Source organism: Dendrobates tinctorius, unplaced genomic scaffold, assembly GCF_039654945.1.
Source record: "Dendrobates tinctorius isolate UK_male_01 unplaced genomic scaffold, ASM3965494v1 ptg000162l, whole genome shotgun sequence".
In the NCBI taxonomy this organism is placed as follows: domain Eukaryota; kingdom Metazoa; phylum Chordata; class Amphibia; order Anura; family Dendrobatidae; genus Dendrobates; species Dendrobates tinctorius.
The window spans coordinates 27,343,176-27,366,051 of NW_027361829.1; positions in this window are offsets into that span (position 1 = coordinate 27,343,176).

Consider the following 22,876-nt stretch of genomic DNA (forward strand, 5'->3'; position numbering starts at 1 on the left):
ATATTTTCTTTGCCACTCGGCGGTTAGTGGAACTGATTTTCCTTGGCCAGTGCATACCTCTCTGAGATGTTATCAGTTTGGTATCTTGGATTTAGTTCACACTGTGTCAAGTTGCTTCTTAGTGAATGCTCTCTGCATGCCTCCGCCATTGTTTATTGGCAGCAGGATAACATCTCTGCATGGTGGACCCTGGGTTGCGATCGCACTAAATAAAATAACTAATAAAGTGTGATCCGCCAACCCTAACAAGAGGTTTCCACATCAGCACAAAATAGTCTAAGTTGATGAAGTGAAGTGAGAAAAATGGAGGCATAAATAAAATTTATGAGATCAAATAACTAAAAATTGTCATGTGCATATGTACTTACCCTTTTGCTATAAAGTCCCTAAAATTTCTGGTGCAAACAATTACCTTAATATGTCACATGCTTAGTAAATTGAAGTCCGCCTGTGTGCAGTCTAAGTGTCACATGGTCTATCAGTACATACACACCTTTTCTGAAAGGCCACAAAGCCTGAATGTCACAGGGAAACAGTGAGAGATTGGGGCCAGAAGATCACGGAGTACGGTTTTAAGAAATCCTGCACTGGTTAGAAACACTTCACCATCTTATTAAATAGTGCAGGTTTTTCCCTTTCTGGCACTGCAAGGGTTAATCTGGTCAGTTGAAGCTGTCCTATGTGGATTATCTCAGCTGTTCAGTGTCTGTCACTCCTCTGTGCTATATATGCTCACCTCTTGCACTTAGGAATTGCCTGTGTTAGTGCCTGATTAGTAATTGTAGGGGTAGTTCATGGTTTAAGTTGGTGTTCGAAGACTTGTTCAGAAGAGTGTTGCTTGGAGTTTTGTTTCTGTGCACTTCCTCATGCTCTTCTGTTTGGTTTCTCCTTTCTTTAACTCCACTGTGTTCCAATTTGTTGTTTGGTGAGTGTATTTTGTTGGATTGCTATTTCCATTTATCCCTGGTTGTCTTCCCTTGTTTTTTCTGTTTAGTGTTATCCTAAACACTTTGGCTTCCCACCTCCCTGAGTGGGGGAGGTGACAGATTAAGGTTGATATAGAAACATAGCTAGGCATCTGAACCTTGCATCTCCACCTTCAGGAGAAATCCGAGGTAAATGAATAGTTTAAAGCGCCCAAAGTTCTAGGGACCTGGTAAGCAGTTCTAGGGCCCTGGTAAGCACCAATGGTCACAAGACATTGCATGACACTGCAACTCTATTAAGCAAGATTCACCACCAACCAAACAACTCCTTGAAGACTAAGGAGATTTCCAATCAAGTCAGGGACAAAGTTGTTGAGAAGTACAAGTCAGGGTTGGGTTTTAAAAAAAATAACCCAATATCTGATGATCCCCCAGAGCACAATAAAATCCATTATTATCAAATGGAAAGAACACAATACCACAAGTCTGGTAAGAGAGGGACACCCACCAAAACTCTCAAGTTTCTGTGCCGCTTGTCACTTCTTACTGCCAAGCCGTTAGTTATAACAGTTAAGGAGTCCAAGGTCAGTGAAAAACTTGTGGAGGAAATCACATTTTGAGCGGCTGATACCTTCAATATTGATTTGACAGATTTTCACAGTGGGTCCAAGGTCTTTCATTTGAGGAGTGTCATTTGTAATGGTACCATTATTATTTGTAGTCATTATCAAATTTGATCCTTTGTTGATTATCCAATATGATGTAATATATATTGACCAGGAGTTCTAGATGTAGTTTGATTGTTTGGCCGTCAAGATTGTAGGTCCTTTAGCATTATCCAGGGTGCACCACATGGAGGCATTATCATGTGAATGCAATCGACTCTCAGTTGATTAGCTCTATGTGCATAATTTCTGGTGCTATCAGATCAACGCCTGTCCACTGGTTACCTGTCTTGAGTCATATCGCACCTGCAAATCTGAGAAGACAAAAGCTCCTACTTAAAGAATACACCAAAGTAGTGAATAATGAAAATCTCCCAATACATCAAAATATCCAAGATGTTCAAATACAGTGACTGAAATCAAGATATCCACCCATTCGAACAGCAATTACCCTGTATGAACGTGATTTCAATTTAGAAGAGAAATGGCGTGAACTTTGGGTCAGTGCAGTAGACGGTGAGCTTCAAACTTTTCCTCACTTACAAAATCCACCACAGGGCTTCAATCTACCAAGAAAAACCTGGGTCAGTCTGAATCGTATCAGAACACACTTTGGTGTCTGTGCAGATCTTATGCATAAGCGGGGAAAATCTGACTCTCCTGCCTATGATTGTGGAGCTGACCGTCAAACAATTCAGCAGATTGTCGAGGAATGTCCCCTCAGATCTTACACTGGTGACAAGAATGATTTCTACACTGGAAATGACAATGTTATTGCATACATAGAAAACCTCTATATCCGACTCTGATTTTTGTTCCTTTGTTCTTGTCAATCACTATTTATTGTTTTTTATTTATTCTTATATGATGTTAAAATATATGTTCTTACGATTAAAGTAAATTCCAAGGTCAGAAGCCAGGAGGGTACGTCATAAACTGAAGGAAGACACAAAAGCGTGATCAGTTAACATTACAAGGTCAGAATACCAGGAAGATAACGGATCACAACAGAAGGGGTTAAACAGACGGATGGTCAGAACAAAGTTCAAGGTCAGGTAACAAAAGATCAATCATACAGAACTCAAGGCACAGGAAGCACAAACCTCACTAGCTGAATGTACATCTGGCAGAGGTCTAGGAGAAACAGCTCAGTTAAGTAGCATGGCAATCACCTAGGATAACGAACACTTGGAGACAGCCGACACCTCCCAGTGTCAGATTGGATAGTTGAGCTGTCAATCAACTCATTGACATCTCAGCATGCCCTGTACCAGATAAGATGGTTGAGCTGTCAATCAAAGTATTAACAGCTTCAGCATGCCCCTGTACCAGGTTGGATGGCCAAACTGTCAGTAACTGCATCTCAGACACCCTGAGAGGTAGAACCATGACAGTTTCCAAGCAGAGACTGGAGTAACTGTCCATACAACCACAATAAGCCATACACTCCATATAGGTGGCATTTATGGTAGAATGGCCTAAAAAATGCCTTTACTTACACACAAAATTTGTAAGGCTTGTTTTGAGTTTGCCATGTGGGAGACAACCCAAATGTATGGAGGGAGTTTCTGTGGTCAGGTGAGACCAAAATTGAACTTTTCATCCACCAAGGTAAAAGCTATACCTGGCGCCAAACCAACACAGCTCATGACCCCGAGAACACCATCCCATAGTGAAACATGGTGGTGGCAGCATCATGCTGTGACTATGTTTTCCAGCAGCAGATACTGAGAAAATGGTCCTAGTCAAGAGGACGATGGATGGTGCGGAATGCAGGGATATTTTTGAGCAATACGTATTTTAATCTGTCAGTGATTTGAGACTGCATCATAGGTTCACTGTTATGATTGGGTCACCGAGGAGGAAAGAAAGACCAAGCTAAGCCACAGAAAACCAGAGAGGTTGGTAACTAATTGGATTGCAGACCCCTGATCCTATCCACACAACTAGCAGTAGCCGTGGAGCGTACCTATGATGATCCTAGACGCCTCAACACAGCCGGAAAACTAAATAAGCCTAAAGCAAGAAAGGGGAAATCTAAACTGCCCCAGAGCAGACCCCAAAGGAATAGATAGCCCCCAAACATATATTGTCGGAGAGAAAAGATGAGAACACAAACGCAGTTAGGAAAATAGACTGAGCAAACGATGGGGCCCACACTAACTAGACAGGACAGGAAAGGAAAGACACTGTCTGCAATCACGCAAAAAAACCCTGCAAAAAATGTCCAACACGTCTGATAGAAAAATACTGAAGTAGCTCGACTTCACCCACTATATCAGCACTCTGGTATATTCTGAAAGCAGAGCAAAAAGAGGCCAATCTATTAAGGGACAAAAACAAACTGGCACAAGCAGTAACATATGGATGGAGATTCAGCACAGCCCCAGCCGGAGCTGGCTGACCACACAAAACTGAAATAGACAAAACCAGATCAAATGTGAACAAAAGCAAAACATGCAGGGACTGAGCTGGAAACTAAGACCTCAGGAGGCAGGAAAAAAATCACCAGCAGGGATAGAGGGAGTTGGCTGTCTTAAATCCAGTCAGAAACTCCAGATCTCCAATCGTCCTCCTCATTATCAGGTGGCAAGCCTCTGTTAATCAGATCAGCTCCATTACCTCCAGTAACCAACAGAGGGAGCCCAGAAAGAGAACTCGTGACCCCTCTGTCAATATAACCAGCTCCACTACCTTCACTAGTAACCAGAGGTAGGAGAGAAAGTGAATTCACAACAGTACCCCCCCCTTGAGGAGGGGTCACTGAACCCTCATCCACGCCACCAGGCTGATCAGGATGGGCCCGGTGAAAAGCATGAACCAATCTATTGGCATGAATGTCAGAAGCAGAGACCCAAGAATTATCCTTCAGGCCATAACCCTTCCATTTGACCAAGTACTGGAGTCTCCTTCTAGCCAAACGAGAATCCAATATTTTCTCTACCTCATATTCCACATTGCCTTTAACCAATACAGGGTCAGGAGGCACCACCATATGAACTACTGGCTCCACAAACCTCTTCAACAGAGATTAATGAAACACGTTATGGATCTTGAATGTAACTGGAATAGTCAATCGAAAAGAAACAGGATTAAGAATCTCCAAAATCTTATAAGGTCCAATGAATCTTGGCTTGAACTTTGGAGACGCAACCTTCATAGGAATATTCTTTGACAACAACCACACTGTTACGTCCGTCTGCAAGTCTGGGCTGCAGAAAGACAGCGCCCTGAGTAGCACCGACACCCTTTACCCCTATACAGGGATCTGGATTTACTGCAGAGCCCAGGAAGCGCTGTCTGAAAAGGAGCAGAGTGCCAGAGCAGAACGGTCGCAATAGAAAAGCAGTGAGGGAGCCAAAAATGAAGTCGGAAACCAGGCGAGCAGTGGAGGTACAGAAATGGCAGGCAGAGGCAGAGTCAAGAGTCCAGACATAGGTCACAAACCGGGAGAGTAGCGGAGGTACAAAATCATCAGGCAGTAGAGGGGGGTCAGGAATCCAGGCCAAGGTCAGCGTCAGTAATCGGGAGAAATGCAAGGTACAAAAACGGCAGGCAATAGAGTAGTCAGAAATTCAGGCTGGGGTCAGAGTTAACGATAGGCAATCACAAAGTAACACGTAGGGGAACCAAGAATATATCCGGCGGCTTGCAAGACCAGTCCCAAAGTATTTGAGGGATCAGGTCATCCCTCACAGGCTCCCGGACTGCTGATGTCATCAGAACTGCCCCCGGGACCAGACCCGATGATGATGCACAAACCCCTTCATGACAGACAGCGGAGCGGAGTCTGCATCCACTAGACGCCTGCGCAGGAACCCTTTCACTGTTGCTGCCATCCCTCGGGCACGAACCATGGCGCTTCCCAATGGCCGAGGCGGGAACAGCAGGCCCTGAGCTCGACGGCGATGTGTCAGTCCGGCGCCTCCTGGTGGTCGAGGCCCGGACCGCAGCCCCCGAGCCCACAGGCAGCGTGACCGTCCGTCGCCTCCTCGTGGCTGAAGGCGGAACAGCAGGCCCCGAGTCTGATGGCGACGTGACAGTACCCCCTTCTCCAAGAGGGGCCTCCAGACCCTCAAATCCCGGTTTATCAGGATGAAGGAGATGAAATTTCCTAATTAATGCCTTGGCATGGACGTTCCTCGCAGGAACCCAGGATCTCTCCTCCGGGCCATAGCCCCTCCAGTGTACCAGATACTGTACTGAGTCCCTCACAAGGCGGGAGTCAAGGATACCCTGGACTTCATACTCCAAGGTACCCCCGACCGAAACAGGAGGAGGAGGGGACTGAACAGGGTGAACTGGTGAGCGATACAGTTTGAGAAGGGATTTGTGGAACACGTTAGGTAATTTAAATGACTGCGGAAGTTTCAAACGGAAGGCTACCGGGTTAACCACTTCTATAATTTCGTATGGGCCGATAAATTTGGGACCCAGTTTGGCAGATGGTACTTTAAGTTTGATGTTTTTAGTAGAAAGCCAAACCTTGTCCCCAACCCCCAAGTGTGGCCCCTTGGATCGTCGTTTGTTTGCAGCTGAAGCCTGTCTAACCTGAGCCCCTTTCAAATTCGCATTTACTGCAGACCATATTGTTTTCAAGCGATGTATGTTTTTCTCCACCCCAGGGAGCTCCGACATCCTAGCCGAGAATGACCCAAATCGCGGATGCAATCCAAGGTTACAAAAAAAAGGGGTAGTTTTAATGGAGTCCTGGTAGCGATTATTTAAGGCAAACTCAGCCAATGGCAGATGTTCCACCCAATCGGACTGGTGTCCTGACACGTAACAACGGAGGTATTGCTCCAGAGCTTGATTAGTACGTTCGGTTTGCCCATTGGTTTCGGGGTGGTAGGCCGAGGAGAAGGATAACTCAACACCGATGCGTTTACAGAACGGCCTCCAGAATTTCGAGACGAACTGGGTACCTCTGTCAGACACAATATTTGACGGAACACCATGAAGACGTATAATGTGCACAAGGAACAATTTGCTCAAGGTTTCGGAGTTAGGTAACCCAGACGGGAATAAAATGGCACTGTTTGCTGAACCTGTCTACCACCACCCAGATACATGTTTTCCCATCTGAGGGCGGCAGGTCTGTAATGAAGTCCATGGAGATGTGGGTCCATGGACTCTCAGGGGTGGGCAAGGACTGAAGCCAGCCAGCAGGGCGACTATGGGGGGATTTGGCGCGGGCACAGACTTCACATGCTGAAACATAGTTCTTACAGTCCTTGACCACTGTCGGCCACCAAAAGTTCCTAGTTACCAACCTGGTGGTATTGTTGAGCCCAGGATGGCCTGCCAGAACAGAGTCATGTGACTCCTTAAGAACTTGAAGGCGAAAGGTATTCGGAACGAACAATTTTTTGGGGGGTGTAGTGTCCGGAGCTTGTTCTGGAGACCTACGGATCTCCTCCAGAAGGTCTAAGGAAACTGCCGACACGACGATCCCATTGGCTAATATCGGAACGGGTTCACAGTCTTCGGTTTGTGTGGGGCAAAAGCTGCGAGAGAGGGCATCGGCCCTCACATTTTTCGTACCAGGGCGAAAGGTGATTAAAAAATCAAACCTTGAAAAGAACAAGGCCCACCTGGCCTGCCTGGAATTCATTCTTTTAGCTGACTCCAGGTAGGTCAGGTTTTTGTGGTCAGTAATGACGGTGACCTTGTGTTTGGCGCCTTCGAGAAAGTGACGCCATTCCTCGAAGGCCCATTTTATTGCTAGTAATTCCCGATTACCAATATCGTAGTTCTTCTCTGTGGCAGAGAACTTTCGGGAAAAAAAAGCACATGGGCGCAGCTGAGTGAGGGCTGCAGTGCCTTGCGATAGCACTGCTCCCACTCCGACTTCGGAAGCATCCACCTCAACAATAAATGGGCGGTCTAAGTCAGGTTGTACTAAAACTGGGTTGGCCACAAAGCACTCCTTTAACGTAGAAAATGCTTGAATTGCCTCAGGATTCCAATAGGACACGTCAGCCACTTTCCGGGTTAGATCTGTGAGTGGCTTGACGATCTCTGAGAAACCCCTGATAAACTTACGGTAGTAATTGGCAAATCCCAAAAATCACTGCAGTGCTTTCAGCGATTTTGGTTGCACCCAAGCCTTAATAGGTTGGATCTTGGCAGGATCCATGCGGAACCCTCTGCCTGAGACCATGTACCCCAAAAATTGTACCTCCTCAGCAAAAAAGACACATTTCTCCAATTTAGCAAGCAAGGAGTTCTCTCGCAGTCTCTGCAGTACCGAACGGACGTGTTGAGCATGTGTCACAGGGTCAGTAGAGTAAATTAAAATGTCATCCAAGTACACAACGACATACACACCACAGATGTCCCTGAAAATATCATTGACAAAGTGTTGAAACACTGCAGGAGCATTACTGAGTCCGAACGGCATTACCAGGTACTCAAAGTGACCAAGAGGTGTATTAAACGCTGTCTTCCACTCATCGCCGTCTCTTATGCGGATTAGATTGTATGCCCCCCGGAGGTCAAGTTTAGTAAACCAACGGGCTCCCATTAGCTGATTAAAAAGATCAGGGATGAGTGGAAGCGGGTACTGGTTCTTTATAGTGATTGCGTTTAATTCTCGGTAGTCAATGCAGGGTCTGAGACCACCATCTTTCTTCTCTACAAAGAAGAACCCAGCTCCAACTGGTGAAATAGATGGTCTAATGAACCCCTTTTTTAAGCTATCCACTATGTACTCATTCATGGCCTGACGCTCTGGACCAGAGAGATTAAATATTCTCCCTTTTTGAAGATGGGCATCTGAAATTAGGTCTATAGGACAATCATACTCTCTGTGGGGTGGTAGTTTCTCAGATTCTATAACGGAAAAGACATCTCCATAATCCCTGAGAGCAAACGGTATGAAGGGGTTTTTTTTTTAGCTTGGCTTGATTTACTGCTACAGATATGCAATTATCCTGGCATTGCGAGCTCCAGCGCACCACATCACCCAGGTGCCAGTCAATGACAGGGTTGTGTTGACGTAGCCACGGCATCCCCAAAATGACTGCAGAAGATAGATTGTCCAACACAAAAAAGGAAATAAGCTCAGTATGTAGTGCTCCTACTGACATAGCAATCTTAGCAGTAACAAATTTAACCCCCTCCTGAATAATGGACGTGCCATTAATAGCCGTGGTTTTAATTGGAATGTTACGTTTCAGTAGTGGGACACCAAGTTTTTTAGCAGCAAAAGAGTCCATAAAATTCCCTTCAGACCCGCTATCGACATAGGCTTTTAAACACAGAGAATCCTGACCAAAATACAAAGAAATAGGTAGTATAACTTTGGCCGCATCTGCGGGCGGTACCTGAGCCTCTGCGCAACCATAGCCAGAGCTGCTCAGAGGCTGATGTTCCCGGGGTACGGATCTCTGATGTTCAGCTTTGTCCCTGGAGTCTCCTAACTTCAGCATGCTCGAGCAGGAAGGTGAGACTGATCCTCCAGGCTGTATACTGGGGCTTAGTAACAGGTGTTTTAGGCCAACAATCAGCTCAGGCAAGAGAGGAAAGAAAAAAAAATTCAGAGAAACTGTCTTTATATATGTGTGATATATATATATATATACACACAAGAGACAGTTTTATTTTTTATGGCCGGATATAATGTTACGTCCGTCTGCAAGTCTGGGCTGCAGAAAGACAGCGCCCCGAGTAGCACCGACACCCTTTACCCCTTTACAGGGATCTGGATTTACTGCAGAGCCCAGGAAGCGCTGTCTGAACAGGAGCAGAGTGCCAGAGCAGAACGGTCACAATAGAAAAGCAGTGAGGGAGCCAAAAATGAAGTCGGAAACCAGGCGAGCAGTGGAGGTACAGAAACGGCAGGCAGAGGCAGAGTCGAGAGTCCAGGCATAGGTCACAAACCGGGAGAGTAGCGGAGGTACAAAATCGTCAGGCAGTAGAGGGGGGTCAGGAATCCAGGCCAAGGTCAGCGTCAGTAATCGGGAGAAATGCAAGGTACAAAAACGGCAGGCAATAGAGTAGTCAGAAATTCAGGCTGGGGTCAGAGTTAACGATAGGCAATCACAAAGTAACACGTAGGGGAACCAAGAATATATCCGGCGGCTTGCAAGACCAGTCCCAAAGTATTTGAGGGATCAGGTCATCCCTCACAGGCTCCCGGACTGCTGATGTCATCAGAACTGCCCCCGGGACCAGACCCGATGATGATGCACAAACCCCTTCATGACAGACAGCGGAGCAGAGTCTGCGTCCACTAGACGCCTGCGCAGGAACCCTTTCACTGTTGCTGCCATCCCTCGAGCACGAACCACGGCGCCTCCCAATGGCCGAGGCGGGAACAGCAGGCCCTGAGCTCGACGGCGATGTGTCAGTCCGGCGCCTCCTGGTGGTCGAGGCCCGGACCGCAGCCCCCGAGCCCACGGGCAGCGTGACCGTTCGTCGCCTCCTCGTGCCTGAGGGTGGAACAGCAGGCCCCGAGTCTGATGGCGACGTGACACACACCATATCACCCACTTTTAACCGGGGACCATTGGTCCTATGCTGGTTGGAAAACCGTTGGGCTTTTTCGTGAGAGAGGGACAACTTATCCACCACTTGGCGCCAAATCTGCTGCATTCTCTCTACCACAGTGTCCACACTTGGTCAGGTCAAAGATTCCACTTGCCCTGAAGAAAATCGAGGATGAAACCCAAAGTTACAGAAGAAATGCGACATCAAAGTGGCAGAACTAGCTCTATTGTTTAGCGCGAATTTGGCCAAGGGCAAAAATGAGACCCAGTCATCCTGATCAGCAGATATAAAACAACTCAAATAGGACTCCAAAGTCTGGTTTGTTCTCTCAGTCTGCCCATTGGTCTGAGGATGAAATGTAGAGGAGAAAGATAACTGAATTCCCAGTTTGGAACAAAAAGCTCTCCAAATCTGGAAACAAACTGGACTCCTCTGTCCGACACAATGTTCTCAGGAATCCCGTGCAACCGAACCAATTGTTGTAAAAACAAGGGCACCAACTCTGAAGAAGATGGCAACTTTGGGAGTGGTACAAGATGGATTGTCTTAGAAAATCTATCGCAAATCACCCAGATAACAGTCATTCTCTGAGAGACAGGAAGATCGGAAATAAAATCCATTGAGATATGTGTCCATGGCCTCTTAGGCACCGGCAAGGGCATCAACAACCCACTAGAACGAGAACAGGGTTTAGACCGAGAACAAGTCCCACAGGACTGCACAAAATTCCTGACATCACAAGATAAGGCAGGCTACCAAAAAGACCGACTCACCAAATCTCTGGTACCAAAAATACCTGGATGACCAGCCAACGCAGAGCAATGAATTTCAGACATTACTCTCTTCCTCCACTGGTGAGGAACATACAACTTTCCCATAGGGCAATGTTCAGGTTTGTCCTCCTGAAATTCCTCCAGGGCACGTCTCAAATCGGTTGAGATGGCGGAAAGAACTACCCCCTCATTTAGAGTGGTAGTAGGCTCGGTCACAATAAGAGAATCCGCAAAGAAACTCCTAGAAAGGGCGTCCACCATTCTTAGTGCCCGGAAGAAAAGAGACCACAAAATTAAATGCATGAAAAGCAAGACCCACCTAGCCTGTCTAGGATTCAAGCGTTTTGTCTGATTCAATATAAATCAAATTCTTGTGGACAGTGAGGACCACAACTTGATGTTTAGCTTCCTCCAACCAATGTCTCCACTCTTCAAATGCCCAATTCATGGAAAACAATTCCTGATTCCCCACATCATAGTTATGTTCAGATGGGGAGAATTTTCGAGAAAAGAAGGCACAGGGATTCATTTTAGAAGTCACCAATCTTTTTGGGACAAAACGGCTCCAGCACCAATCTCAGAAGCATTTACCTCCACCTGAAATGGGAGTGAGACATCAGGTTGCCGTAGAACCGGAGCAGAAGAGAATCTCCGCTTAAGCTCCAGAAATGCTGAGACTGCCTCTGGAGACCAATTCACCACATCAGCGCCCTTTTTGGTCAGATCAGTCAGTGGTTTGACAATACCAGAATAATTACTTATAAATTTACGATAGAAATAAGCAAAACCCAAAAACTTCTGGAGAGCCTTCAAAGAAGTGGGCTGAACCCAATCATAAATGGCCTGTACCTTGGCCGGGTCCATTTCAATAGCCAATGGGGACAAAATGAATCCCAAAAATGAAATCCTCTGTATACCAAAGAGGCACTTCGATCCCTTAACATACAGGGAATTTTCCCTCAGAATCCGGGTCACAGTCCGGACATGTTCCACATGAGAATCTCAATCACTGGAAAAGATCAAAATAACATCCAGATAAATGATCAAAAACTTATCCACAAAGTCCTGGAAAATATCGTTCATAAAAGATTGGAAGACAGAAGGGGCATTAGTGAGCTCAAAAGGCATCACCAGGTACGCAAAATGTCCCTCTGGAGTATTAAACGCCATCTTCCATTCATCCCTGTGCTTGATGCGTATAAGATTATACACCCCCCTGAGGTCAAGCTTGGTAAACCAGCAGGGACTTTTAACTCTGGAAAATAAATCAGAAACCAGGGGTAACAGGTACTGATATTTAACAGTGATTTTGCTAAGGGAACAACAGTCAACACAAGACCTTAATGAACCATCTTTCTTGGCCAAAAAAAAAAAACAGCTCCTAAAAGTGAAGAGGATGGTCTAATATGACCCTTCTCCAACGACTCCTTGATATAAGTTCGCATAGGATCATGTTCGGGTACCGATAAGTTGAAACGCCGACCCTTGGGAAATTTACACCCGGGCATTAACTCAAATTCAGTCATAACTCCTATGAGGAGGCAAAGACACAGACTTACTCTCACTAAACATATTAGAAAAATCAGCCAAATAATCAGGAATATCATTAGCCTAGGGAGAGGTGGAGAAAGCAGGAGTGTCACTAAGAATACACTGACAACCCCAACTCACCACAGACACAGATTTCCAATCCAAAACAGGATTATGAGTTTGCAACCAGGGAAGCCCCAGAACAATAGTATCATGCAAATTGTGCAACACCAAAAATTTACAATTTTCTTGGTGGTCCGGGGCGACCCGCATTATCACCTGGGTCAAAACTGGGGTTTATTCTCCGCCAAAGGAGTAGCATCAATACCCCTCAAAGGTATAGGAGTCCGCAGGGGTATCATGGGAAAACCACAATGTTTAGCGAAGTCTAAATCCATCAGATTCAAAGCTGCTCCTGAATCTACAAAAGCCTTAGCGGAAAATGTAGACAAGGAGCAGATCAGAGTAATTGCCAAAAGGAACTTAGATTGTACACTGCTCACAGCAAATGTGTGCGCAAAACGTTTTTCTCAATTATGGCAGACAGAAATAGTATGAGAGGCGTCTCCACAGAAAAAACACAGCTTATTACGCCTTCTGAACTTCTGACATTGCGCCCTAAACAAAACCCTATCACATTGCATGGGTTCAGACGTTCGTTCAAAAGGCAGCAACACCTCTCGTGTAGTTTTACGTTCATGTAAACGCTGATTAACTTGAATTCCTAATGACATAGAATCAAGGCCAGAGGGAACAGGAAATCCCACCATAACATCTTTTACGGTTTCTGCCAAACCCTTCTGAAAGAGAGCTGCTAGGGCACAGTCATTCCATGTAGTAAGGACCGCCCACTTTCGGAATTTTTGACAGTATAACTCTGCAGAATCCTGACCCTGGTTCAATGCCAATAAGGTTTTCTCAGCTTGATTAATAGCATTATGTTCATCATACAACAACCCCAAGGCTTGAAAAAATGCATCCACATTAGTCAGAATAGGATCTCCAGGTGTCAGAGAAAAAGCCCAATCCTGGGGATCGCCTTGCAGCAAGGAGATGACAATTTTAACCTGCTGCACAGAGCTCCCCGATGAGTTAGACTTCAAGGCAAGAAATAGTCTACAATTATTCTTAAAATTCAAAAATTTAGACCGATCCCCAGAAAACACATCAGGAGTAGGGATTTTTGGTTCAACTGCAGATGATTGAGCGAGATAGTTGGAAATTCCCCGCTCTTCAGCAGCGAGCTGCTCAACACGATCAGACAATTGCTTAATCTCCATTAAAGAAAACATCCTCCTACGGCCCCAGAGAAAATGAGGAAAAAAATATATATATAAAATAAAATTCTGACACTTTTTTTTTTTTACAATTCTTTCCATCCTTTGAGTACCCTAGAGTCTGCAGTTTAGGCTGGTGATTCTGTTATGATTGGGTCACCGAGGAGGAAAGAAAGACCAAGCTAAGCCACTGAAAACCAGAGAGGTTGGTAACTAATCGGATTGCAGACCCCTGATCCTATCCACACAACTAGCAGTAGCCGTGGAGCGTACCTATGATGATCCTAGACGCCTCGATACACAGCCGGAGAGGTAAATAAGCCTAAAGCAAAGGGGAAATCTAAACTGCCTCAGAGCAGACCCCAAAGGAATAGATAGCCCCCAAACATATATTGTCAGAGAGACAAGATGAAAACACAAACGCAGTTAGGAAAATAGACTGAGCAAACGATGGGGCCCACACTAACTAGACAGGACAGGAAAGGAAAGACACTGTCTGCAATCATGCAAAAAACCCTGCAAAAAATGTCCAACACGTCTGATAGAAAAATACTGAAGTAGCAAGACTTCACCCACTATATCAGCACTCTGGCCTCTTTTTGCTCTGCTTTCAGAATATACCAATCTAATAAGGGACAAAAACAAACTGGCACAAGCAGTAACATATGGATGGAGATTCAGCACAACCCCAGCCGGAGCTGGCTGACCACACAAAACTGAAAAAAGACAAAACCAGATCAAATGTGAACAAAAGCAAAAGAACACTTAGCTGAGCATGCAGGGACTGAGCAGGAAACTAAGACCTCAGGAGGCAGTAAAAAATCACCAGCAGGGATAGAGGGAGTCGGCTGTCTTAAATCCAGTCAGAAACTCCAGATCTACAATCGTCCTTTTCATTATCAGGTGGCAAGCCTCTGTTAATCAGATCAGCTCCATTACCTCCAGTAACCACCAGAGGGAGCCCAGAAAGAGAACTCGTGACCCCTCTGTCAATATAACCAGCTCCACTACCTTCACTAGTAACCACAGGTGGGCCAGAAAGCGAATTCACAACAGTTCACCTTCCAACAAGACAATGACCCAAGGAAATACTGCTAAAGCAACACTTGAGTGGTGTAAGTAGAAATGTGTAAATGATGTGGAGTGGTCTTGTCAAAGCCCAGACCTTAATACAATTAAGAATCTGTGATCATACAGAAGACATCATCTAACATAAAGGAGCTGGAGCCATTTTGCCTTGGGTAATGGGCAAAAATCCCAGTGACAAGATGTGGAAAACTCATAGAGACTTATCCAAAACGACTTGCAGCTGTAAGTGTAGCAAAACGAGGTTCTACAAATTACTGACTTTAGGGGGTCGAATAATTATGCACACTGAAGTTTTCAGTTATTTTGTCCTATTTGTTGTTTGCTTCACAATAAAAAGAAAACCAAAATGTTCACAGTTGTAGACATGTTCTTTACGTGAACTGATGCAAATCCTGAAATAAACCAGAAAAATTCCAGGTTGTGCGGAAGCAAAACATGAAAACTGCCAAGGGGGTGAATACTTTTGAAAACCACTGTAGTTTGTGGATTAATAATGCTCACAACACTTATAGACTAATTACCAGGTTTAGTTTACCAGTTGGGTCACTTGTTTGTGTTTTCGTTTTTTTGCACCTCAGGAACTATGCAAATGCTAAAGTGTCTAAGTGCTTACTAAGAGTAATAAAATATAAATGTAAAAGGTAAATATAAATCCCATATAAATGTAGGGTTTATCCAAAAGGGAGGATTCACACAGGTAGGTTCCTAGCAACAAGACTCGACTTATCGTGGCTGTCGGGTACACATGAATTGACTTATTTATGAGCTAAGTATTCTCAATTTTTCTAATTTTCTAGAGCAGTAATGCAATTCAAATGTCATATATTTCATGTTTGCTTGCTATAGCGCTACAGAGGGCAACTAGATTTGTTCGTTATATATGGAGTTGGCTACTCTTGCTAAGTCGGTATTCACCCCTTTTTTCTGTTTGGATGTACTAGTCAGTCTTTTGATATTTGTATAACTGATGTAAGGATATAACAATAAAAAGTTTGAAAATCGCTAATTTTTCAAAATTTTCATCAAAATTCTGATGTGTTTACAAATAAGCACAAAACATATAGACTTAAATTTACCCCTAACATTAAGCACAATGTGTCACGAAAAAGCTTTCTCAGAATTGCTGGGATATGTTGAAGCATTCTCGATTTATAACTGCATAATATGATACTGTTTCACAAAATCCTACAAATATGTAGCCTAACATCTTACATAATCAATAAATCCAAAATCCTCAAACAGTTAAAGGGGAAAATGAGGCATCAACTCAAGAAATTTAAAATATCAAATATTGTATTCAATAATACAATTAAAAATTAGTTGCCAAAAATCCTTTGAATACAACAGAAAACTGATTTAAAAAGTAGCAGAGGGGCAAATGGGACAATATGGGCTTTAAGCAGCTATCAAATGTCTAAAGCACAATTGGTATACTCATAAATCCGGGCAAAAAGAAATATAGTTTTGGATCCAAGACAAAAGATGTGCAAAAAAGGTGCAATAATTGCATAAGAATCTGAATAAATAATATTTTAGTCAAGTGATTGGAATATAACTACAAAGATTCTATGAAAGGGAATATGAGCTTAACATTTTAAATATGCTACATACTAAAGACCCATATATAATATAGCTTACAAAGTGCCAATATGGCTGAAAACCAAGTGGTTAATGAACAACCTGTCTGCTGCAAAATCCACATGAAAGCAGAAGAAAAATTTATATAAATGCAGATGTGAGACCCATGATATAGCTGGCAAAGTGCCAAAATGAATGATAGCCAAGTGGTTAATGAGCAACCTGCCTGCTGCAGAGTGCACATGAAAGCAAAGGTTAACTTACATCGATGCAGATATGTTGCACTTTGCGCCCATGCTACCACCCCGACAGCGCCGTTTCACCTAACAGGCTTCTTCCATAGGGGACCAAATGTATGCTAGCTGCATTTTGCCCTTTAACCCCTTAACGACCGCCGATATGCCTTTTAACGGCGGCAGTTAAGGGTACTTAAACCACAGCACCATGAATTCACAGCGCTGTGGAAAAAGTGTATAGCGCCCCCCTAGAGTCAGAAATTTCTTCCAGAGAACATGATTCAGGTTAGTTCTTACAGACACTGGTGTTGCGATCTCCGTTACATCAGGGGGTTTCCAAACACGACATGGTGTCCAATCTCAATTCCAGCCAATTCTGCATTGAAAAGGTCAAAAGGCACTCCTTCCCTTCCAAGCTCTGCCGTGCGACCAAACAGAGGTTTACCCCCAAATATGGAGTATCAGCGTATTCAGGAGAAATTGCACAACAAAGTTTTTGATTCATTTTCTCTTTTTACACTTGTTAAAATAAAAAAAAATTGGTTCTGAAGTAAAATGTTTGAAAAAAAAGTAAAATGCTAATTTTTTCCTTCCACATTGCTTCAGTTCCTGTGAAGCACGTAAAGGGTTAATAAACTTCTTGAATGTAGTTTTGAGCACCTTGAGGGGTGCAGTTTTTAGAATGGCATCACTTTTGGGTATTTTCTGTCATGTAAACCCCTCAAAATGACTTTAAATGTGATGTGGTCCCTAAAAACAATGGTTTTGTAAATTTTGTTGTAAAAATTGAGAAATTGCTGGTCAACTTTTAACCCTTATAACTTCCTAACAAAAAAATTGCTTCCAAAAGTGTGCTGATGTAAAGTAGACATGTGGAAATGTTATGTATTAAGTATTTTGTGTGACATATCTCTCTGATTTAAGGGCGGGCATAAAAATTAGAAATTTGAAAATTGCAAAATTTTAAACATTTTCGCCATATTTCCATTTTATTCATAAATAAACGCAAGTCTTATTGAAGAAATTTTACCACTAACCTGAATTACAATATTTCATGAAAAAAATAATCTCAGAATCAGCGGGATCCGTTGAAGCATTCCAGAGTTATAACCTCATAAATTGACAGTGGTCATAACTGTAAAAATTGGCTTGGTCATTAAGCTGCAAATTGACTCTGTCACTGAGGGGTTAAATTGAGCCTTTTCAAACCCCCACAGCTGTTTTCTGTGTCAGCAAACTCAGGTTTTTCAAGCCAAGCCGCTCATCTATATTCAGTGACTTCCAGTCCTCCGCGCTAGGAACGCAAGCATGGAATGTTCACATCACTGGGTGCACGGGGCCGGAAGTAACAGAGAAGCTCCGAGCAGGGCATGCGCTAGCTTAATACTGAGGTACAGAAAGCATATTGTGGCCTATAGTGATGTGGAGTTTAGAGGGGGCGTGTCTTATTCAAGGGAAAAAGATAGATATAGTCCTACTGGAAAAAAGAAGAAGAACCTGCTAATATACAGCTCTGGCAAAAATTAAGAGACCACTGCACAGTTTTATAATAATCAGCTTCTCTACATGTCTGACAGCCATTCCATTTCAGTGTCAGTTGAATTCTAACCAGAGTACACCTCTTTCTACTCAATGTGCTTCTGACTAGGTGATCACTTGAACCAAATCTTATTTAATGAAGGAAAGCATAAAAAACACCTGCTGTGGTGTTCACAATCTTCTTGCAATAGGACAAGCTGGATGGCATATCAAATACTAGTAATATCCCAAAAGTAATAGGAATGAAAAAGAACTTTTAGCCATGCCAAAGGAGTTGAAAAGAAAAGTCTTGAGTGAGGAAAAGAAGGGCTCAATTCTGGCTTTATTAGAAGAGTAATACAGTGAGCATCATGTTGCGTCCATCCATCCATGGCAGTCCATTACAACAAGGTCAAGCAGCAGACATTGGGGACAACAAAGCTACAGATCATCAAAGGGCGAAAACGAATCTCCACTGACCTGGATGACCGTCATCTTATTTGAATGTCACTCAGCAACCGCAGGATGACGTCAAGTGACCTACAAAAGGAATGGCAAATGGCAGCTGGGGTGAAGTGCACGGCAAGAACAGTTCGTAACAGACTCTTAGAGGAAGGGCTCAAGTCATGTAAAGGTAGAAAAAAGCCTTCCATCAAAGAGAAGCAAAGGAGAGCCAGGCTCAAGTTTGCCAAAGACCATAAGGATTGGATCATAGAGGACTAGTGTAAGGTAATCTTCTCTGATGAGTCAAATTTTCAGCTTTGCCCAACATCTGAATGTCTAATGGTTAGACGGAGACCTGGAGAGGCATATAAGCCACAGTGTCTTACACCCACTGTGAAATTTGGTGGAGGATCGGTGATGATCTGGGGATGCTTCAGCAAGACTGGAATTGGGCAGGATAATCTTTGCGAAGGATGTATGAAACAAGCCGCATACAAGGTTATCCTGGAAAAACAGTTGATTCCTTCTACTCAGGCAATGTTCCCCAACTCTGTGAACTGTTTTTTCCAGCAGGACAATGCGCCAAGCCACACAGCTAGGTCAATCAATGTGTGGATGAAGGACCACAACATCAAATCCCTGTCATGGCCAGCCCAATCTCCAGACCTGAACCCCATTGGAAACCTATGGAATGTAATCAAGAGGAAGATGGATAGTCGCATACCATCAAACAAAGAACTGCTTACATTTTTGCACCAGGAGTGGCACAAGGTCAAAAGCATTGTGAAAGATTGACGGAAAGCATGCCAAGATGCATGAAAACTGTGATTAAAAATCATGGTTATTCCACAAAATATTGATTTCTGAACTTTTTCTGAGTTAAAACATTAGCATTGCTGTTTCTAAATGATTATGAACTTGTTTTCTTAGCATTATTTGAGGTCTGCAAGCACTGCATTTTTTTGTTATTTTGACCATTTCTCATTTTCAGAAAATAAATACAAAATTCGAAGACATGTTGTCAGTAGTTTATAGAATAAAAGAGCAATTTACATTTTACTCAAAAATATACCTATAAAGAGAAAAATCAGACAAACTGAAAATTTTGCAACGGTCTCTTAATTTTTGCTAGCGCTGTATATTAAGGCAATATTAGACGATCAAATTGAGGGCCTATAGTGCTAATAAGATAAAGAAGGAAAAATATCACAACAAACACCAAAAGGTGGTATGGAGTGCAAAATAACAATATATCAATAATAAATTAATTAAATATGGCGTGAATAATGTAAAACAAAAAGGGAAATGGCACAGTGGGCCACAAGGGGTAAAATTGGTGCTAATTAATTACATATTAATAATACATTAATTAATTAACTATAGTGACCATAAATAATAAATATATAATAAATGTGCTTATAAAATATATATTATCTAAAAAATAGTGAATAATCAATATATATATGAAAATATGAAAAAAGATTAAAAATAAATCGATATTCATTAAAGAATAGTTATTTTTAGCTCTTTACATAGAGAGTGATATGACTATACCAATGAATTTATTCATAAATAATGTAAACATGACCAAGAAGACAAGAAGAAAGAGAAAGACAATAGCCCATGTCTATATTAAAAAATGTTAATTGCACAATGTATGCTTCTTCGCAGGTTGTAAATATGATCTCCGAGAAAAGGATAACTACCATTTCATGCTGACTGGCACGGACCTAATATGATATAAAAAGGCAAACTACTGACAAAGCCATATAAAGGGATGTGATCACAGAGAAACAAATGAGACCATGAAATAGATAAGTTATGGTGAAACAAAACCACTTTAGAGAATTACATGGAGCAAAATATTATACCAAGAGGTCTGAGAGTACAGGTATACCCACCTTTTGATTTGGAAGATCTCAAATTGATGCAAACATGGAAAAAGGCAGCTACAGTCTGTTCCCTTGAATTTATCAAAATAATAATTGATAAAAATACTGCATCTTTAAAGTTCATCAATAAAGAAATTGAGGAGCTCCATAAAAATTTGAAAAATCAATTAGTAACTGAAAAAATTGAAAATGTCCTAAAATCTATTGAAAAGGATATTGATAAATGGGAAATGGATATCTGTCAGTTAAAATGAAAAAAATATCTTAGGGATACTAAAGACTATGAGACTAATAAGGTTTTCAAGTGGCAACTTCCTAAAAATAGATCTCAAGCATCATCTTCAACTATGAACACTACAACCAAAGAGATTACCATCATACTCTGAAAGCAGTACATCTTGCAGCGAGACAGTGAGTACTAACGACAATTATATCCAAACAAGAATGGGCAGCAGGAAATATCCAGATATTTTTCTAAAAAAAAGTGCAAACAGAATAATGATCATATGAAGGTAATTAATCTTTCTGATAATATATTGACCGATACCCAAATCAAATTAGGTGGTGCGCCCATCCGCTCCTTCCCGCGGCAGCCACCACCTGACTCCATCCCGCCGGTGCGGCCCGTCTGCTGCGCCTGTGGCCGCCGCCCCTACTCCAGCCCGCAGCTGCGGCCTGTCTGCTGCCGCCTGTGGCCCCCGCAGCTCAGCTCCAGCCTGCGGCTGCGGCCTACGCCATCCGGACCCTGGGCAGCGCCGTCCCACCTCCGCCGGGAGGTGCGACGCAGAAGAACTCTTCAGGGGCCTGCTGTGCACCCACTTCGCCAGGGCGTAGGAACGCCTGAAGTCTCCACCAAATCATCATCGGCTTGGCCCAGCGGCTGATACGTCGAAGCATCATTGACTATCGCTGTGCTGGATGTCGGAGAGGATAAGTGACACCTGATGTGCCCAAACAGTGGAAACCCCCAATTCTAACTCCAACTCTAACCCCAACACACCCCTAACCCTAGCCCTGGCCCTAGCCCTAACCCTAATGGGAAAATGGAAATAAATACATTTTATTTTAATTTTATTATTTTTCCCTTACTAAAGGGGTGATAACGGGGGTTTGATTTACTATTTATGGCAGGTTTTTATGTTTGGCAGCTGTCATAGGCTTAAAGAAGCTTTTTATTGTAAAAATAGTTTTTGCATCACCACATATTGAGAGCTATAATTTTTCCATATTTTGACCCACCAAGTCATTTGAGGTCTTATTTTTTGCAGGACGAGTTGCCGTTTCTATTGGTACCATTTTTGGGCATGTGACATTTTTTGATCGCTTTTTATTCCAATTTTTGGGACGCAGAATGAACAAAAACCAGCGTTTCATGAATTTCTTTTGGGGGGGTGCGTTTACACCGTTCCGCGTGTGGTAAAATTTATAAAGCGGTTTTATTCTTCAGATCAGTACGGTTACAGCGATACCTCATTTAGGTCTTTTTATATGTTTTGTCTGTTTTATGCAATGAAAACTATTTTATATAAAAAATAATTCTTTTTGCATCGCTTTATTCTGCGAGCTATAACTTTTATATTTTTTCTCTGATGATGCTGTGTGGTGGCTCGTTTTTTGAGGGACAAGATGATGTTTTCAGCGGTACCATGGATATTTATACGCGTCTTTTTGATCGCGCGTTATTGCACTTTTTGTTTGGTGGTATGATAATAAATCATTATTTTTTGCTTCGTTTTTTATTTTTATTTTTTAAGGGGTTCGCTAAAGGGGTTAACTAATGGGACAGTTTTATAGGGCAGGTCTTTACGGACGTGGCGATACCTAACATGTGTACTTTTAATTTTTTTATTTCCAAAAAATTGATTTATTGGGGGAATATTTTTTTCTTCTAATTTATTTGGCGATTTTTTAAAATTATTTTAACACTTTTTCTTTTTTTTTAACTTTATTACATAGTCCGAGGTGCTACATCACTGTCCTGTGATAGATCCCTGATCTGTCACATCACAGATCACTGTGACAGATCAGCGATCTGTCACAGACACTGCTGCAGACTTCCTCATGCCTGCGCTTTGCAGGCACTGAGGAAGCCAGCTCCCTGCAGGCCCCCGAAGGCCCCCGTTTCCATCTTGGATTCGGGGGCCTGCAGGGAAGGAGCCCCCCGCAGCAGGGGGCGCCGCTGATCGCGATGACGTACTATCCCGTCCCCGGTCATAGGGGCCCGGGTCCCATGGACGGGATAGTACGTCTGATGCCAGGAAGGGGTTAAAAACTCTGCCTAGGCATTTGAAATGATACCATAATTCTAACCCTTGTGGTCTCAAAAATTCAAGCAATTAATCAAGTGGTGCTTAATAACAGAGGTTGAAATTTGAGGAGGTTTTTAGCTCAAAAGGAAAGTAGATGGATCTATCAGCTTGGTACTCGTGTAATGAGACTGTGGGTTTCAGCTCCT